At 33.7% G+C, this 19761-nt stretch overlaps 1 pseudogene; it reads right to left on the reverse strand.

Moving 5' to 3' along the window:
* Nucleotides 1–5632: 5632 nt before the first annotated feature.
* LOC100255974 (butanoate--CoA ligase AAE1-like) lies at nt 5633–11670 on the reverse strand (annotated as a pseudogene).
* Nucleotides 11671–19761: the final 8091 nt, after the last annotated feature.

Raw genomic sequence — 19761 nt, forward strand, 5'->3', positions numbered from 1 at the left:
GAGAAGAAAAAAGATAAATAATCATAGATAATGAACGAAACTAACAATCAAGTATGTGGCCTCCAATATCCACACCAACATGCAAATTAACCTAAGAAACAAAAGAAAATGAAAATGAACCTAGAATGAGGTGAAGAAAACGGAATCAAAGGGACTTACTTAAAGTTTTCCTCACAAGTAAGTGTTTGCCTTCAAGAAATCCAAATTCTTTTCTAAGTAAAGCCTTCTTCCAAGCTCTCTCTCTCTATCTAAAAATTGGTAAAGTCTCCATTTCCAAAAACAGTTAGATCCTAAGGTTTTTTTTTTTTTTTTTTTTTTTTTTTTTTTTCTGGATTAAGGAATGGTGGAGGTTTGGACACTTGTCCTTATTTCCTCCAAAGTTCAATTCTCCTTAAAACTCTCTTAAACTAAACTCAAACCCAAAGAGACATTAACCCAAGGTTAAAAACTCTCAAAAACTCACCAAAAACAACCTTGGGAACTCCTAAAGAAGAAAAAAAAGAGTAAAAAATAGTCTGAAACAAGGGAGAAAATGACAAAACCTGATTAATCGATCAAGCAATCGGTTGAATTGGTTGAATCGGTCTATCGGTCACCTCAATTGGTTGAGTAATCGACTGAACCTCTAGTACAAGCTAAAATAGGCCAAAATAAGTTTTGAACCACCAAAAAGTACCTAAATGAGTTCTGATTGCATAAAAACTTTGGGATAGCCTAATGTAGGAACATATGAATTTTTTTGTTCCTTATTCCAGAATTAGGTTAGGTGCATGCAAAACTTCCTAGGATTTTCTAAATCTTATGCATAGTGGAAAAAAAATTGCATTTTTAAAGATAAATAAGATTTAAAAAGTGCTAGAGAAAACAATACTTGAGATTTGGAGGTTCCCAAATCTATTTCATGTGGTGAAGATGAAGACCGTTGTCATAAGAGATATCAAATACCTAAAATCTTTCGATTGCTGGCTTTTCTTTGGTCTTGAAACCCAATTGATGGAGAAGAAGGGAGGGTGAAGGCTTTGGTTTCTCTCTCTTTGGATGAAAGACAACTCATGTCAAAAGTGATGGAAACCCTAACCCATAAGGGGTATTTATAGGGTCCTCTTAGTGGGCTTAAGTGACTTGACACTTATTGGAGCCAAAATATGTGCTATAATGGCACATATTCGATATGATTTGTGTACCAAAGGACACTTAACCTAAATAGAAGCTAAGACCCTTTCCATGAGTTTAACTTGTATTTTAGAGATTTATCTCAGGTTTAAGGGAAGAAAAGGTGCAAGTTGAATCACTTTAGATTTTGAAAGATCAAGAAAGGGTTAAATGAGGAAATAAGTGAGTCAAGACTCATGGACCATGAGGAAAGGTAAGACGAGGATATCATGAGTTTGGAGGATGAGAAATGACCATTATGGAGTAAGAAAGAAGACAAGAAAACAAGGGAAATGAGGCATGAAGCAAGATTTAGCTGAATGAAAATTTAGAACTCTAAAATCTAATGGCAACATATATTCTAAATTTGAGGACAAATTTGGAGCACTTCTCAGAGTCCATTTTATACATACTATATATTGTTTCGAAGCTTGGAAGTCAAGAGTCCAACGATTCAAAGGGTATTCTAATTGAAGCTGAAATGAAGAAGTTAGACCATTTGAAGACAAATGCACAAAACTGAATGGTCATTTCGCAATGATTTCGAAATTCACTTCGAAATGACCCCAATTTCGAATTCACCCACTATCACTTTGATGTTTCACTTCTTCTACCTCGGGAATTGCATCTAGGGCACTCTATCCGCCCTAAGTGGACCCTACATGACTAGAAATCACCATTTTATTATTTTTAATCATTTTTAGGTAATTATTTTGTAATAAGCAGCCAATGAGAGTGTGCCACATGTTAGGTAATTGATGATATTATATAAACTCTCTTAGTTCTAGGTTTTAGGGATCTTGGATATTTTTCCAAAGACTTGGACATTGAGGGTGGAAGAAGATGAGAACTTTGGTTTGTTTTCTTGTTCTTCTTTATTAAATATATTGTTTTTAGTTTTTTTTTATTCAAATTATGGATTTTTACCCTATTATGAATTGTGAATGTGACATCACCCCTTTAAGAGGCTAAGAAGCCAACTTGGGGCTTGAAGCATGAAAACCTAAGGGGTAGGAAACCTATAGAGACAATGGGTAAATTATTATAACAATAAGATTAATTATTGGTTGGGTGACAATTTATTAATTTTTTTTATCATTTCCTTGTGAGTTAGTTTAGGGAATGATATAGTAGGTTATTATCCGATACTAGTGATTCTTGGTAATTCTTGATCATTAGTTATCCTCGTCTTCCCTATCGTTATTTGCCCCAAAACAAAGCTATAAGGAGTATGAAGGTTAAAAAGCCAAATCTTAAACTAGTAATCAATCTCATTCATTTGATGGTTTAAGGAATTTGTTTTAAAAAGGAAAAATTAGGTTTCAGATGCAATTTTGAGTTATAGAACTCAACTTGATCGCGAACGGCCAAGGATCACAAAACCCTAAGATCGTATTACTTAAAAGACCTTTGTTTTCTTTAATTTCTATACCCTAGGTTGGATTGTGGAAAACCCCAAACTTGAATAAATCGAATTTAAAATCAATATTCATTTAGTTATTAATTTAATTTAATTTATTTAGTTTCACATTATTCACATATTGTTTTTCACTTTAGGATTTAAACAAAAGCAATTCATTTATTCTAGTATTGACAATTTCCATAAGCCAATCCTTGAGAACGATACCTGAAGTACTACAAAATCCGTAGTAACTCTTTCTCTAGTTTTTCTTGACCAGAGTTGCTATGTAAAAAGGTTAAGTATTTTGGTACAACATAGAAGTTCGGTCAGGTACCACTAAAGGCTTGGGTCACTTAATTTAGTGCAAAATGTGTCCTAATTGTTTAATTAACCTAATAAGGCTTACTAATTAATCAATTAGTCAAATCTAAAGACTTTGTTTACTAAGCCTTGTACAATCTTATGTAATTATCAAAATACCCTTATACACAAAAGTGAACCTAAAGCCAATCCAACCTTAATAAACTATGTCATTGAGGTATATGAGCTCGAGTAGGGACCACTAAGACCTATAGGACAGTGTTGGCTTCCTTAAAATTCACTTTTGAAGTTGATTTAACATCCCATTACAGATAATCAACCGCACTCTAATACCCTATATAAATAACAACGAGACACTAAGTGATTAGGTTTGTGAACTATTATCCACTGTGTTAAGTATCCCCATGAACTGGTGTTTGTAATCTAATAAAGTGAAAAATATTATCCTTTCAAGATTACTTTTACTATCCTTGAATTACAAATCCTCCTATTGTGTGTTCAATTGACATGTCTTAGCTTTCAAAGAGCCTATGTCAAGTTTCACTTAAGGAACTACTATGACCATAGTTTACATGAGCACACCTCTTTAGGATCACCCAAGGGGACATTCTATCTTAATCTCATGAGATATCATGGTGCCTTTATTGAAAATGCCTATTGCTATTGGCTTTCGTCAATAGTGACCAAATCTAGAAAGAATATATGATCAACTTATGATCTCACTCGTAGGTCAAAACCACCACTAACTTTAGCATAAGCTCAATATTCTCTTAAGGTTGAGAGGCAACACAATAAAGCAACGTGGTGAAGTCATAACTACTTAATAGCCTTATGTCATAACTCATTGTAAGTTTTGTCCAATGTATAACTATACACACTAGTGTACTTACTATGGGCAATCGATGGCTAAGACCAATCGTCATTCCAATTAGGAGATATCACTACAACCTCTAAATGGGTTGTCTAAGCCCATGAATTGACTGTGAATATGTCATCTACTTGCAAGGAACTCATGACTTGAATCTTCTGTGCAATTCCTAATGCACCAAAGTCACGTACAATGGAAAAAATGAATGTCAAAATGTTTTATAAGGTATAATGCATGGAATTATGATAGATAAAAGTGAACTTAGAATTTATTAATAAATAATAAAATCCAAAGTTTATTACATCATATCATACTATGAATCCAAAAACTCCTTCTAAAAGGTCTTTAAAAATGGCCTAAGAGTCAATACCAAACCGTGTAACAAGCAAACCACCAAGGAACTTGATGAACATCAAAGTAGAAAGGGGATCCTACATGTGCACTACATTAAAATGCATCCTCACCATGTAAAGCCAATCTATTTCTGCAGAAACTGAAGCTCTGTGATTTCTTTAGGATGAGACGTCCTTCTCTTACTCTGTCATAGAAATTAGATGGGAGAACCATAGACATACACAAAACTATCTATTTAAGGAAGGGACATTCTAGGACCATGTTGTATTTCCACATCCTAGGAATCAATTGCATACTTCATGATTGACAAATATAAGGGTTGGAGCAATAAAATGGGATAGAAATCGGTTTTAGGCTTAATCCCAGATGAAATTAGCTTAGTTTTTTAGGAAAAAGGATAATGTGCCAGTGGAAAATTAGCTTACCCTCCTAAATAAACAAAGTGCAAGGGTGCTCAACCCCTGAAAATAAGAACATACCTCATAATTCTTCATCTTAAGGATCAAGCACAAGAAAAAAAAAATGAATAGGTCTAATATATGCAAATGTTTCTTACCGTTTTTTGTAGCCACTTTTGCCACAACATCCACTACAGATTTCTGAAGCCCAATTATTGTGACTCGCTTTTCATTGATGAATTTAGTGGCTAGATTACCACCCAAGGCAACATGATCCATGGAGTGTATGACCTTCCCATTAAAGATATTTGGCCCCTTGTTGATCGAAAAATCAGGAATGTTTGGTAGATCATTGTACTTTCCAATGCAAAGAATAACAAAATCCACTTCATAAAGTTGAAATCAATGTGCAAGACAAAAGGGTTGTCTCTATTTCTATCTGTTTCAACCATTTTTGTACACTCCATTCTTCACATTGTGCAATAAACCCATAACAAATATATTTAGCTATAATTCCACTAAAATAAACAGATCAGTAAATGAAACATCATATAAGGTTCTGTACTTACCTGAGTCACCACTAGTGGATGCCTAGTGACCTTCACAGTGATGTTCCATTTTCCAGTAGGTTAAAAGGGCCCATAAGTGCCACCCTAGAGATCTCGAGAAGGAAAATCTTCATTGCAGGGTTTAAAATAGTCTATATTGATGACTCTGGAGCTGAATCTTATCTAAGGGAGGATGTTGAAGTGAAGGGCATAGGCTTTAAGATACGCCATCACTTGGTTGTAGTAAGGGAAAGTCTTGGTCCTGCAAAATCCGAGAAACAGTGATAGGATATTGGAGTTTGTAGCTTGGTGGATTCAATTGTTTGAGACCAAACCCCTCTTATACTGCTTTTGGATTCAAAGACAATGGGATTGAAGCCCTTCTCTATTGCATATTTGCATGCAAGTAGGCCACTGATTCCAACACCAACGATGGCAATTCGCTTATCCATTTGTGTCCAAAACTGGGGATTGCATTGAGAAATCTAAGGGAGCTTTAAAATCACTATTGTTCAGATATCAGTGGTTTAGCTGACTCTGTCATGAAGTCCTTGTAATATCAATGACAATTGAAAAGGTGTATCTGAATTCAGTTGGTTGGAGGACAAAAATAAGCAAAGCATGCCACCCTTTTTAATCTCACTGGCATATAATGGGGCAACTTATCACGAAAAAACTTAATAATCTCATTGGCATTTGCATTACACCCTTCCTTCGACTTCACAAATGCACATGGTGTCTCTACTCAGTAGTCATCAGGCTTTCCTACCACAACTGCCTCAAAGATTGTTGGGTGACTAAAAAACAAAGCGTCTACCTTAATTGTGCTTATATTCTCTCCCCTAGAAATGATGATATCCTTTGAATGATCCTTTAACTCTATGTAGCCATCATGATGTTTCACTCCCAAGTCCTTGCTACGAAACCACCCGTTTTCTAAGGCTTCCTATGTTGCTTTAATATTTATTATTCCTATTTTGTGGTTTTTTTTTTTTTTTTTTTTTTGTCATATGAGTGTATGGAAACACATTTTTTTAAGTATCCATTCATCACAGTGTTGTCTCTGAACATAACCTCACCTACGGCTTTGGCGTCAGGTGGTACGCTCTTCATAGTAATAAGGTCTTTTATGTCAATCTCCTCCATGCCAAGATGATGCAACCCTTGCCAGGCTTTGATCTTTGCTTGCTTCTTAGGAGGCAAAAGATCCTACTCAGGTTTCCAAGTGCAAACGCTTCCAGGACCATAGGTTACTATCAAGCCATATGAGTGACTTATCCCAAATCCTAGTTCTTTCATTTTGAAAAGTACTCATGGAAGTGGAGGGGTGAAGGGGCACGACTTGTCATTGCAGCCACCTTGATTGGAACTAGCCTTTGACCACTGACTGGAGTGTTAATGATCATGTTTAAAATAGTGGGTGTAGCACCCATATGGGTGGCCTTGTGTTGAGCAATACTTTCAAATATTCCCTTTACTGTCACATTTCTTAAGAAGACATTGATGCACCCTAGGCTGCCACACCCCAAGTGAGGCGCCACCCATTGCAGTGAAACATGGAAGCAGCCCACAAATTAACAGACATTGGGCCCATTTCATTAAGGAGAATAACTGCTAGGGAATTGAGGTAGGCACCTCTATGGCTATAAATAAACACCTGTTGGACTAGATGTTTTTAAGCTTAAAGATGTAATTAGTTAGGATATTATTTTATTTCTAGTCTTTTAGCTCCATAGTTAGGCACCTCTATAGTTGGTTAGGATGTGTATCTTTTACTTGTATATAATGTTTGCTCTGTTATTGTAGAAGACCACTAAGATAAATAATATCAACATCTTTTCCTCTCATCTCTTTCTATTTCCCTCTGTTTCATCACTTCTTTCATCTTAGTATCAGAGCCTCCATGGCTTCTTTCAATAAGACCTCCGAATCACCTTCTGCTAGCACTGTGAATGTACAAAACCCATTATCTCAGTCAAACAACCTTCATCCACCAGTAAACACACCCTCTTTTTCTTTCCCGTCTATGAATCAACCTCTCATAGTAAAGTTGGATAATAGGAACTACCTCATCTGGAATAATCAGCTTCTGAATGTCATCATCACTAACGAACTCGATGATTTCATTGACGGATCTCGACATTGCCCTCCTCGATTCCTCAATCTGCAACAACAAATCATCAATCCAGAGTACTCGGTCTGGCAAAGATACAATCGACTTTTGATGAGTTGGGCTATATGCATCCTTGTCCAAAGATATAATGGCTCAGATTGTTGTGTATTCAACAGTAGTGGAGATTTGGAACACCCTTAATCAGATTTACTTTACCTTTTCTATGGCACTAGTTACCGAGCTTCACACCAAACTTCAAACGCTTAGGAAAGATGAACTCTCAACTAGTGAATATATTCAAAAGCTCAAATCCATTTGCAATAGTCTTGCAGCAATAGGAAAACCAGTTTATGAGAAAGAGCATCTCATCTATTTGTTCAATGGATTAGAACGTGAGTATAATCCTTTTGTTACATCCATTCAAAATCGATCTGACCAACCAACTCTTGAGCAAATCCATAGCCTATTGCTTAGCTATTACTTTCGTCTTGAACAACAAAACTCTATTTCTCTCAATTCTGCCCAAGTCCATATGGCTCATCTAAACAAGAAACCTTATAAATCAACTCCTCAACTTACATTCAATCACATTCACATTCAACCTAGATACTCTCCTCCAACTTTTAAGCCAACCACTAGTCAATATCAACCCAACATTTTGGGCAAACCACAACCACGACAACCTCAATCTCAATGGAAACCACATTTTTCAATCCAGAATCAAAAGTCTCAGTGCCAAATTTGTGGTAACTTTGGACACGCTACTCTTATTTGCTTCCATCACACAAATTTGAACTATCCATCCCAACTTTCTCCTAAATCTTTCAATGTTGTTCTCACCATAAATTCCCAACTCTCTAATCCTCTAGAATTTTCTTTCTCTACAATGGCTCATTCTTCTGTTACGCATAAGACTGTTCCCGATACAAATTGGTACATGGACTCAGGTGCTACACATTAATTTACTCCGGAAATCAACATGCTTGACACTGTGACACCATTTAGTGTTTCAGATCAGGTGACAATTGGGAACGGTAAGTAACTCTGTATCTCACATCTTGGTACTTCAAAAATACCATCCTCGTACTTCAAAAATACCATCCTCGTATTCTCCTCTTGTTCTACATCAAGTCTATCACACTCTAAAAATTTCAAATAATCTTATTAGTGTTACAAAATTGTGTTATGATAATAAAGTTTTTATTGAATTTTATGCCACTCATTTTCTTGTCAAGGATCAGGTTCGAAGAGGGTTCTCCTTCAGGGTCAGCTTGATAATGCCTTATACAAAGTTCAATCCTCATTCTTTCCTTCTAGTGTTTCATTTTCTCCTCGAGTTTTCATAGCCAACATCAAGGATCCAAATCTATGGCACTAGAGACTAGGCTACCCAGCTTTATATGTTGTTAATCAAATCTTGGATTCTTGTAATATTGCTTGAACACATAAAATTCGTCTTAATTTTTGTAATTCTTGTCAATTAGCAAATAGCCACATGCTTCTTTTTCCTCTATTTCCATCTATTACAGCAAAACCTTTTGAGTTAATTCATACAGACCTATGGGGTCCTTCTCCTGTTCGCTCTATTTCTGGTGCTCGTTATTTTTTACTTTTTATTGATGATCATACTCGTTTTACTTGGTTTTATTTGCTCAAAACAAAAGATGAAGCATATCCTACTTTTCTCAAGTTTCAAGTTCTCATTGAAAATCAATTTAATAGCAAGATTAGGGTTGTCCAATCTGATTAGGGAGGTGAGTTTCGATCTCTCTCCATGATGTTTTCTAATATGGGCATTGTCCATCGTTTATCTTGTCCATATACACAACACAACAGAATGAGCGGGTTGAGAGAAAAAATCTTCATGTGGTTGAAATGGGATTATCCTTTCTTACTCACTCGAGTATGCTCCTATCTTATTGGCCTTATGCCTTTTAAACTGCCACTTACTTTATTGATCGTCTCCCTACCCCTGTGCTGCACCATCAATCCCCTTACTTCGCATCTATCGCAAACTCCCAGTTTATACTCATCTTAAGGTTTTTGGTTCCTCTTGTTTTCCATATATGCGCCCTTATACTACCCATAAACTCTAATACACCTCTAGAGTGTGCTTTTCTTGGTTACAGTTCACACCACAAAGGTTATTTATGTCTTGACATTCATTCCGATAGGGTGTTTATTTCTTGCCATGTGATTTTTAATGAGGATTTTTTTCCATTCCAGAATTTGTCATCTTCTCATTCTCCGTCTATTTCTTTTTCCTCTTCCTTATCAGTTCCTCTATCCATTCCCTTGTCTCTCAGCTCCCTATCTCTTCCTACTTCTCCATCTATACCTCATTCTTTTTCCTTTTTTTCTTCTACCTCTAGTACTTGTTCACGTCTCGTTGCCCTTATCTCATTTTTTTTTTCACACTATGTGTTTCCATTTGTTCCACCTTCTTCTCCTCTTCCTCCTTTCTCGGTAGTGGACCTGCTTGTACCTAGTATGAATACAGATTTACTTGTTTCTTATCGCACTCACAATATCATCTTATGGTGACCAGGTCTAAGGCTGGTATCTATAAGCCTAAACTGTTGTTGAGTGTCTCCACAAGTTTTCTTATCGAGCCTACTTCATTTCTCCAAGCTATTAAAGATCATTCATGGAAGCAGGCCATGGAATTGGAATTTGTTGCCTTTCAGCACAACAAGACCTGGCATCTTATTTCTTCACCTTCCTCATGCAAGATAATCGATTGTAAATGAGTCTATAAGCTAAAGCTTTAGCCTGATGACTAAATTCAGAGATACAAGGCCCATTTAGTAGCTAAGGGTTATCATCAAACGCATGTATTGACTACTTCGACACATTCATCCCTATTGTCAAGTCTTCTACTATCCGTATTGTGCTTAGCCTTGCTCTTTCACAGAATTGGTGTGTTAGATAACTGGATGTTCATAATGCCTTTTTACATAGCAACTTGGCTAAAGATGTTTTCATGGAACAACCACCTGGATTTGTTGATCCTTTTTATCCTACTCATGTATGCAAGTTGGATAAGTCTCTCTACGACCTTAAATAACCACCCCCGGCTTGGTATACTAAGTTTAATAATTTTCTGCTACACTTGGGATTTATTACTTCTAAATATGACATTTCTTTATTTATTTGTCATTCTTCTCATGGGTTACTTCTTGTTCTTGTATATGTGGATGATATAATAGTCATTGGGAGCCACTCTACTCAAGTTACTCACCTTATCTAACAATTGCATCATCAGTTTTCTTTAAAGGGTCTTGGTCCTCTACACTATTTTTTAGGCTTGGAGGTTCATTGCACCCCTACTGGTATCCACCTCAGCCAAGCAAAGTATATCACTAATCTCTTTACCCGAGCTGCTATGTTGGATGCCAAGCCATGTCCCACTCCTATGTCCTTCAACACAAATTTCTCTCTTCATGATGGTATGACTCTTGAAAATGGTTCAAATTATCGAAGTTTTGTTGGTGTCCTTAAGTATTGTACCATGACACGCCCAGATATAGGTTTTACAGAAAATAAAATGTGTCAATTCATGCACCACCCTCTGATGTTCACTGGTAGGCTGTTAAATGCATTCTTCGGTACCTAAAGGGCACATCTCATTTTGGTCTTTTCCTACAGCCTTCCCTGGACTTCAACATCACTTGCTATACAGATGCCGACTAGGCCTCTTGCCCCGATGACAGGTGTAGCACCAGTGGATACTGCCTCTTTCTTGGCTCCAATCTGGTTTCTTGGTCATCTTCCAAACAAAAAGTGGTATCCTGATCCAACACCAAATCAAAGTACCGAGGGGTAGCAAATAGGGCTGCTAAAATTGCTTGGATTGAATCTTTTCTTCATGAACTTTTCATTACTCCCACTCAATCTCCCCTCATTCTCTGTGACAATAACAGTGCAACATACTTAGCTGCCAATCTTTTTTGCATGCCTGAACCAAACATGTGGAAATCGACTACCACTTTATTCAGGAACGTGTTTTTCAACGCTCTCTCTCTAGTCTTTTAGCTCCACGTGTACAGTTGGTTAGGATGTGTATCTTCTGTTTGTATAGAATGCTTACTTTGTTATTATAGAAGACCATTGAGATAAATAATATCAACATCTTTTCCTCCCATCTCTCTCTATTTCCCTCTGTTTCATCACCTCTTTCATCTGATGTAATGCCTGAAAGGTAATTCATTGTGATAGGATCTCATTTATCATTTGGCCATCTAATATCAAAATCAATTTTCCCTAAAGTTTCTTATAGTGGGTTGGAGTTTATCACACTACCGCATTAGCACTAGATGGGACATCTTGGTTCTTGTCTTGGATAGAATTTCTAGTGTTACCTGAGTAGAATCAAGAAGTTAGCAGTCTACAAAAACCATTTCGGCCTTTGAATGTTTCAGTAATGTCGACACCATTGCTGAATCATGATGTATATTTAAGGTACAAAGAGCAGCCCTAGCCATTGGAACCCCAAAATGTAGCTCATTCATTGCTGGAAGAGGTGATCTCATATTTCTTAGTTTGCGAAGATGCATTGTTAGCTACTTCATTCATTCACTTTCCACATTAAGGCCAAATCTAAACCTATGTTAGAATTTTTTTTATTTCCTCTCGTAATTCTCTATTTTTCCTCTATTGTGATTATGCAATTGTTAAGGGTTCAAATTATATGCTTTTGTATTGGAATTTGTATTATTTAATAAATATGTCATTTTTAAATTAATTTTAAAATATTTATCAATAATTATAAAACAAGGACACAATATAAATTAAATTAATATATATATCAATGAGAAAAAAAAATTATCTTTTAAAAAATTTTAGGAGGAAGTCGGATTAATATCAATAAGAAAAAGCATTTTTTAAAAAAAATTTATATGAAGATAATTGTGTTGAGAGTTATTTATGTTATTTTATATATTTATATATTACTAATAAAATAAGACGTGTCATTGGCATGTCATTAACATCAATTATATATATATATATATATATAATGTTAAAATATTATAGGAGGTAAAATAAGACGTGTCTATTATATATATTGTTAGCATTATTAGCTCCACCATTTGTTCCTTAATTGTATTCTTAACTATAGCCTAATTCCTTAATTGTATCCTTAATTGTAGCCTAATTCCTTACCCTTATTTCCTTAGTTCTACTATAAATAGTCTAGGATGTAAAGTTGTTGAATTACAATAATATAAAAAATGCATTCATTCTCTCAGTTTTCTTTTATACTTATTTTTGTAACTTGGTATTAGAGCCTCCTATGAAGGCTTGGTGATTTTTTTTATCGTTGCTTAGAGTAGACGGTTTTCTACTAGGACCTTTTTGAATCTTTTTTTTCTTCTAGTTCCTAAACTATCCTTAAATCTTATATCAGTTGGACAATTGTGTGAACTTGGTGTTGACTTACATTTTTCGAGTCATGGTTATACTATGTAGGATCCACAAACCGGCAGGATCATTGGGACAGGGTGTAAGGTTAGGCGACTGTTTGAGCTATCATCTTTTCAACTACCATCTTAAAGTTTTGTTGCTGCTATCACATCCAGTGTTTGGCATTCTCGTCTTGGTCATCTTTCCAATTCTAGATTAGGATCTTTAATCTCAATCGGGCGTTTAGGTCCTGTTAAAACAGAAAATTTTGATCGTATCTCATGTTGTCTTTCCAAGCATCATGCTTTGCCTTTTCATATAAGTGACTATGTTTCTTCTACACCTTTTGATCTTGTTCATTATGATATTTGGGGTTCTTCCCCTCATAATACTATGGGTGGTTCTTGTTATTTTGTGATTTTTGTTGATGATTTCTCTTAATATACATGGATTTATATTATGCCGAATAAATTTGAGTTACTTAATATTTATATGTAATTTGCCATTATGATTAAAACTCAGTTTTCTTCTACAATTAAAATTTTTTAGCACTGACAATGCCATGGAATATAGAGATTCTGTTCTTACTCAATTTTTTTCACAAAATGGAACCATTATTCATAGATCTTGTCCAGGTACTTCCCAACAAAATGGGCGTGCAGAACGGAAACATAGACACATTCTTAATACTACTAGAGCCTTTTTGATCTCTTTCTTTTGTCCTGAAATCTTTTAGGGGGAAGCGACTCATCAACAGAATTCCTTCTCTTGTTATTGGTAACATTTCTCCTTATGAGGGCTTACATGGTCATTGTCCTAATTATCGGTCTCTTCGTGTTTTTGGCAGTGCTTGCTTTGTTCTTCCATAACCTCATGAATACACTAAATTGGAACCAAAGGCACGTTTATGTTGTTCTCTAGGATATGGTATTGAACACAAAGGGTATTAATGTTGAGATTCTCTTTCCAAACGTCTTTGTATTTTCCGTCATGTTACTTTTTAGGAACATAAAATGTTCTCAAGCCTTTCTCCATTTCAGCTTAACATATCATCTTCACATTTTTCATTGATCCATTTGTTTTTCTTTTTCCCAATGATTATATCATAGATTCTTCTATTCATCAGTCATCTGATAGCTCTCACAGTATTGCGCAACCTGCAATCTCTCTTGAGACATTTACTTTGGTTTTAGATCCTTCACTTTTACCTTCTTCTGAGTCTCTAGCTCATTCTGATGAATCTGATTCTAATCCTTCTAACCTTTAATTACGTCACTCTGGTCAGGTAGCTAAACTTTCTGTACTTTTTCATGATTTTTACTGTTATTCTACCATTATGTCTCTATATGAACCTCGCACCTATCGTAAGGCCAATATTGACCCTCTATGGCAGAAAACAATGGTAGAAGAAAATCAAGCTCTCATAAGTAAACATACTTAGGATTTAGTTAATCTACCACCAAATAAATATGTGGTTGGTTGCAAATGGGTTTATAAAATCAAGACTCGGGCAGACGGTTCAATTGAAAATATAAGGCTAGACTAGTAGCAAAAGGGTTCACATAGAAATATGGCATTGATTATGAGGAGATATTTGCTCCAGTAGCTCGTCTTACCTCTGTTCTCAGTCTCATTGCCATTGTTGCTGCTAAGCAATGGCAACTATTTCAAATGAATGTTAAAAATGCTTTTCTCAATGGCGATTTTTCTAAAGAAGTTAATATGCAACCTCCTCTGGGTTATGATCATCCTCCTAATCAAGTTTGTCATCTCCGCAAGGCTTTATATGGACTTTAACAGGCACCTTGAGCATGGTTTTCCAAATTTAGTTATACTATTTGTCAATTTGGTTTTCAATCTAGCGCTTATGATCACGCCTTGTTCATTCGCAAGACGTCCTAAGGTTGTGTTCTTCTTTTGCCCTATGTGGATGACATGATTATTGTTGGTGATAATCTGTAGGGCATTTAAGATCTTATGTCTTTTCTTAGCAGATAAGATCTTGGCAAACTAAATTATTTTTTAGGCCTTGAGGTCTCATAAGATCAATCTAAATATTACCTATCTCAAGCCAAGTATGCCACTAATCTTATTTCTCGTGTAGGACTCACTAATACTAAGACTGTTAGCACTCCCATTGAGCCTAATGCTCATTATTCAGCCACTAATGGTACTCCATTGAGTGATTATACTCTTTATTGCCAGTTGGTTGGTAGTCTTGTATATCTTACTATTACTCGTCCTGATATTGCTTATGTTCATATTGTGAGTCAATTCATGTTTGCTCCTCGTACTACTCACTATGTTGTTGTGCTTTGCATCATTCATTATTTCAAGGGTTCATTGTTTCAAGGCCTTCACTACTCTAGTTCTTCCTCTCTTAGTTTGATAGCATATTCTAATGCTGATTGGGCTGGGGATCTCACTGATCGATTCTCCACGACTGGTAATTGTTTCTTTCTTGGTGATTCTCTTATATCTTAGTGCAGTAAGAAGCAAACAGTTGTCTCTCATTCCAGTACTAAAGCTGAATATTGAGCCTTTGCTGACACTACTTCTAAGCTTATATGGTTACGATGGCTATTTCATGATATGGGGATCAATCATTCCTCTACTACTTATTTTTATTGTGATAATCGTAGTGCCATTCAGATTGCTCACAATGATGTCTTTCATGAGCGCACTAAACATATAAAGACTAATTGTCACCTTATTCGTCATCATGTGTTTTAGGGTACCATTCATCGCGTTCTTGTTTCCTCCTCGGATCAATATGCGGATATCTTCACCAATGCTCATTTACTCTTTCGCCTTCGTACTCTTGGTGGTAAACTCCACATGGCTGATACATTACCATCTTGAGTTTGAGGGGGGATGTTAGCCCTTAACTATATCCTTAACTATAGTCTAATTCCTTAATTGTATCCTTAACTGTAGCCTAATTCCTTACCCTTACTTCCTTACTTCTACTATAAATAGGCTAGGATGTAAACTTGTTGAATTACAGTAATATAAAAAAATCCATTCATTCTCTCAGTTTTCTTTCTGCTTCTTTTTGTTACATAAATAAATGGTGTAATAGTTCAAAAAAATTTGAACTTTAACTATAAAATAACTCATGCATCCTTAAAAAATTAATTACAAAATTAAAATTAAAATATGAAAAATTCAAATTAACAACTAAATTACATTTTCATGAAGCAATACAATGAATAAAAGCTATTATTCTTGATAATTTAAGGACCTTCAAGCTTCATCTTCTTTTGTGCTTAGATTGAATGATTTAAACAAAAATGTCATCTGTCATGGAATCCCAATAACCTACCACATCATCAATATCTCTATAATTATAGAGTTTCACAATTCCGGTGTCTATTGTCACTGGTAAGGCTATTTGCCATCTACATTCCAAATGATAAGATCTTTTCTACCATGAACTCCTGATATTCAACAAGCACTTCATCATACAAAATATCATCCAAGATGATGCGGACAACTTCTTCACATAGAACCAAAGTCATGTTGACATGTATTAATTTATGGGATGTATTGATGATAGTATAGTCCAAAGGATTATCTAGTTTTTGAACTATATGGTAAGTGCAACATTGGATAACGAACCCATCTTTTTGAAGAAACTCGTGTCTTGTGTGATCATGTTGCCATAAATCAATTTCAAACATCGGCATTGATCTTTGATGAAAAAAAAATTAGAAGAAATCTTGATGGAATTATGCAAGATATATTAAGAAAATCCTAGTAACCAAATGTAATGCTAAAAGTAAAATATGTGTGAGATTTTGACACTTATATACAATTTTTTTTTAAAAATTTGATATTATGGTTTCATAGTAATCTCAACATAAGACAAATGACATGTATAAGGGGCTAATCTATGCATCAACTACTCTTGAGTAGTCTTAACAATAATAAGTTTAATATCATTATATTATATGAAAAAAAAATGATATTTAGTTCATGATTGAATGTGTACCAAAATTTATTTCTAAAGGAAAAGGATATATAAATACATGTTCATTCTAAAACAAAAAATTTTGCTAAAGCTTCAAGTGTTAAAATGGACATGATAACAAAACACACACACACCCCAAATAAATGAAGACAAAAACAAAAAGATGTGCATTATATTCAATTAAGTACCTGATTCAAAGAATTAAGAATTAGTTTATGAGATGTTTGAATGTAATATGAGGAGTTAAAAATTTTTAAATACATTTATTATATTTTTGGAGAAATCGAGAAAATGAGTTTTAGAGAGAAGAATAGGACTATTCTCGGTGATAAGAACCTTTAAGTTGAATAGACATATTTCCTTCTTTTTTTTTGTCATTTTATTTTGTGAGAATTTCTGTAAAAAGAACTTAAGTGTTTCTCCAAAATTGAAACATATATTGCTTTTAACTTTTGCCAAATCACTAATTTCCATTAGTGAGCTTTTTAGACCATATATATTTTTTCAACTCCATAAAAAATAGTCACATGCAAATCCATTTTACTCCTCAAACCAAAAAAAAAAAAAATGAAAATACAAAAGGAAGCATAGTAGAATTCATTCATGGCTGAAAATTTAGAACATAGGCCTTTTGGCAATAAGCCAAATTTAGTCAATTCATGATATGCGAACTTGTTAAAGGAAGATTAAGAAAATAAATTTTCATTTTTTTTAATCATGAATATTGAGAACAGAATATGATCTCATAGGGGTAACTTTTGGGAAACATTTGAAGTACATAAACATCTTTGAAAGAACTCAACAACTCTTGATACACTTGTCATAAAACTTATGGGAAATGAATTTACAGAAAAAAATTTCTATCAAAGCACCTCTAAGAATTTAAATATAAATGAAAATATTAAAAAAAAAATGTCAAAATGGGTTGCTAAGGATATACAACTATTTCTATGGTTTTCAAGAGAACTTTAACAAACTCCATTAAATGTCTGGCAGTAGCCAAAACACCTTTGGCAATAGCCCTTCTTTCATACAATTATAGGCCACTTCAGAACATATCTTCTTAGAGATGATTATAAAATATAATGTTATGTTTGGTTCTCGGAAAATTTGAGGAAAAATGTAAAGGAAAAAAAATAAGGACGAAAAGTGAAAGGAAAGAAAAAGTGAAGGAAAATAAAAAATAGATTTAAAGTCAATAAATTATTTTTATATACTTCTTTAAACATATTTTTCTTATTTTTCTTGATTATATAAAGATTAAATGATTTTAAAATGCATATACTTATAACTAATTTTAATTATATTTGATTTTTTTTTTTCACAATGAAACCAAATGAAGTAAAACCAATTTTCTTGATTTTTTTTTCTTTCTTTACTATTTTCCAAGAAACAAACATAATTTAAGAGAAAAATCATAATTACACTCTACAAGTTTGTACCTAATTGCAAACAAGTAACACCCAACTATGATTTGTACTAGAATATAGTCTATGTGTTCAAAAATAAAACAAAAAACAAAGCAACCTAAACACAAATTATATGTACACTAAAAGAAAAGTAGAATTTTTATTTTATTTTTTATTTTGTATTTTTATTATTATAATTGAGAAACCTTCCATGACCAAGTTTTTAGGACTCTCCATGGGGGCCTAAACATCAAGGTGTTGACTATTGCACAACAATCAACATTGGGTAAATTCAAGGTATCATCAATGATAGGATTAGAACCCAGAACCATGTGTCACTTATTGAAACCACACTTTTCAGTGTTCGTCTTGATCAATTGGACTACCCTAGTAGGTTAAAAGAAAAGTAGAAATATAAACATGAAATGAACAATTTTTTTTATACAATGAATTAAATTTGATTGATATTTTAGTCCATTGACACATAGGAGAGAAAAAAAATCCCATGTACTAAAATGTTGTCTTAATTAAGTATTAATATATCCCAATTTATAACATACTGGTAAGTTCTAATTATGTTAAATTACTCTTATCTATCTATTTTTTATTGATTTAATTGTTTTTATTATCACTTTAACAAAGTACGACAATATCCTTCATTTTTCGTCAATTAAAACTAGGGAAAGCTGATCAGAAGGGACAAAAATCCCTCAATATTGTAAAACTAACCCTCCACTTTTAATAGCCTCTAAAATGGTCCGATCTGGACAAAAATACCCCTCAGCTACATCAACTCCTTTTTCCCTCCCATTCTAATTTTATTTCCCTCCATTCACCTCCTTTTTATTATTTCTTCCACTTTCTCATTTTTTTCATTTTCTCCTGTTATTCCGTTTCTCTCTTTTCAGTGCATTTCTTCAAGTCTCACACAGTTTCTCTTCAGATTTCTTCAACTTAAAGCGCTTTAAGTTGTGGTTGGATAAACAGTGTACGTTTATTTTTATTTTTCCATATTTTTTTCTTTCATGTTTTATTTATTGAATATTTTCAAACATTTAATGAGATGTAGTAAATATTTAAATAAGTTTGAAATTGTTATAATTTTTTTAATATCATTTACAACCATGAAAAAAGGGATTAAAAGAAGGAAACAATCAGCTTAAAAAGTGTAGCGTGGAGAAACATTGTCTATATGGAAAAATCAAATGATGGTAAGTAATAAAACTTATGGAATTTTATGATGGTTTTGGTATTGTTTGCACATTTGTGCTTTATATAGATGTAAATATATGTGTTAATAGGGTTTTGACATAATATATAAAGTTATCTTTTTTAGTTATATATCAAAACCTTACGGATATTAAGTTGAACTTGACGTGTGTTAAGTTGAACTTGAAGTAAGTTAAGATTGTATATAGTTATTTTATAGTAACATTATATTTTTGTTATTGTATTTAATTATACTCAATTTGAGTTGAATCATTTGCAAATTAGCCTTGACATTAAATAAATTACAACATAACCAATCTTTTAGTAAACAAATATATTTTTATTGTTTAAAATAGTTTAGAGTTACAATGTCTGAATTTATTTAATAACTATATACATTGTATTTCTATATCATTATTGGTATTATTTGAGGTAGTAAAGATGATTAATAATGTTATTTATTTGTTGTTTATTAAAAAAATAAATATGTGTAATGAAATAATATGTATTTAATAATGAATGAGTTTTTTAAAATTAATACCTACTTATTGGTGCTAATGCTATGATGTAACTAAAAAATATTCTAATATTGTTTGTTGATGCCACTAATT

The sequence above is a fragment of the Vitis vinifera genome, chromosome 19 (assembly GCF_030704535.1).
Source record: "Vitis vinifera cultivar Pinot Noir 40024 chromosome 19, ASM3070453v1".
Classification (NCBI taxonomy): Eukaryota; Viridiplantae; Streptophyta; class Magnoliopsida; order Vitales; family Vitaceae; genus Vitis; species Vitis vinifera.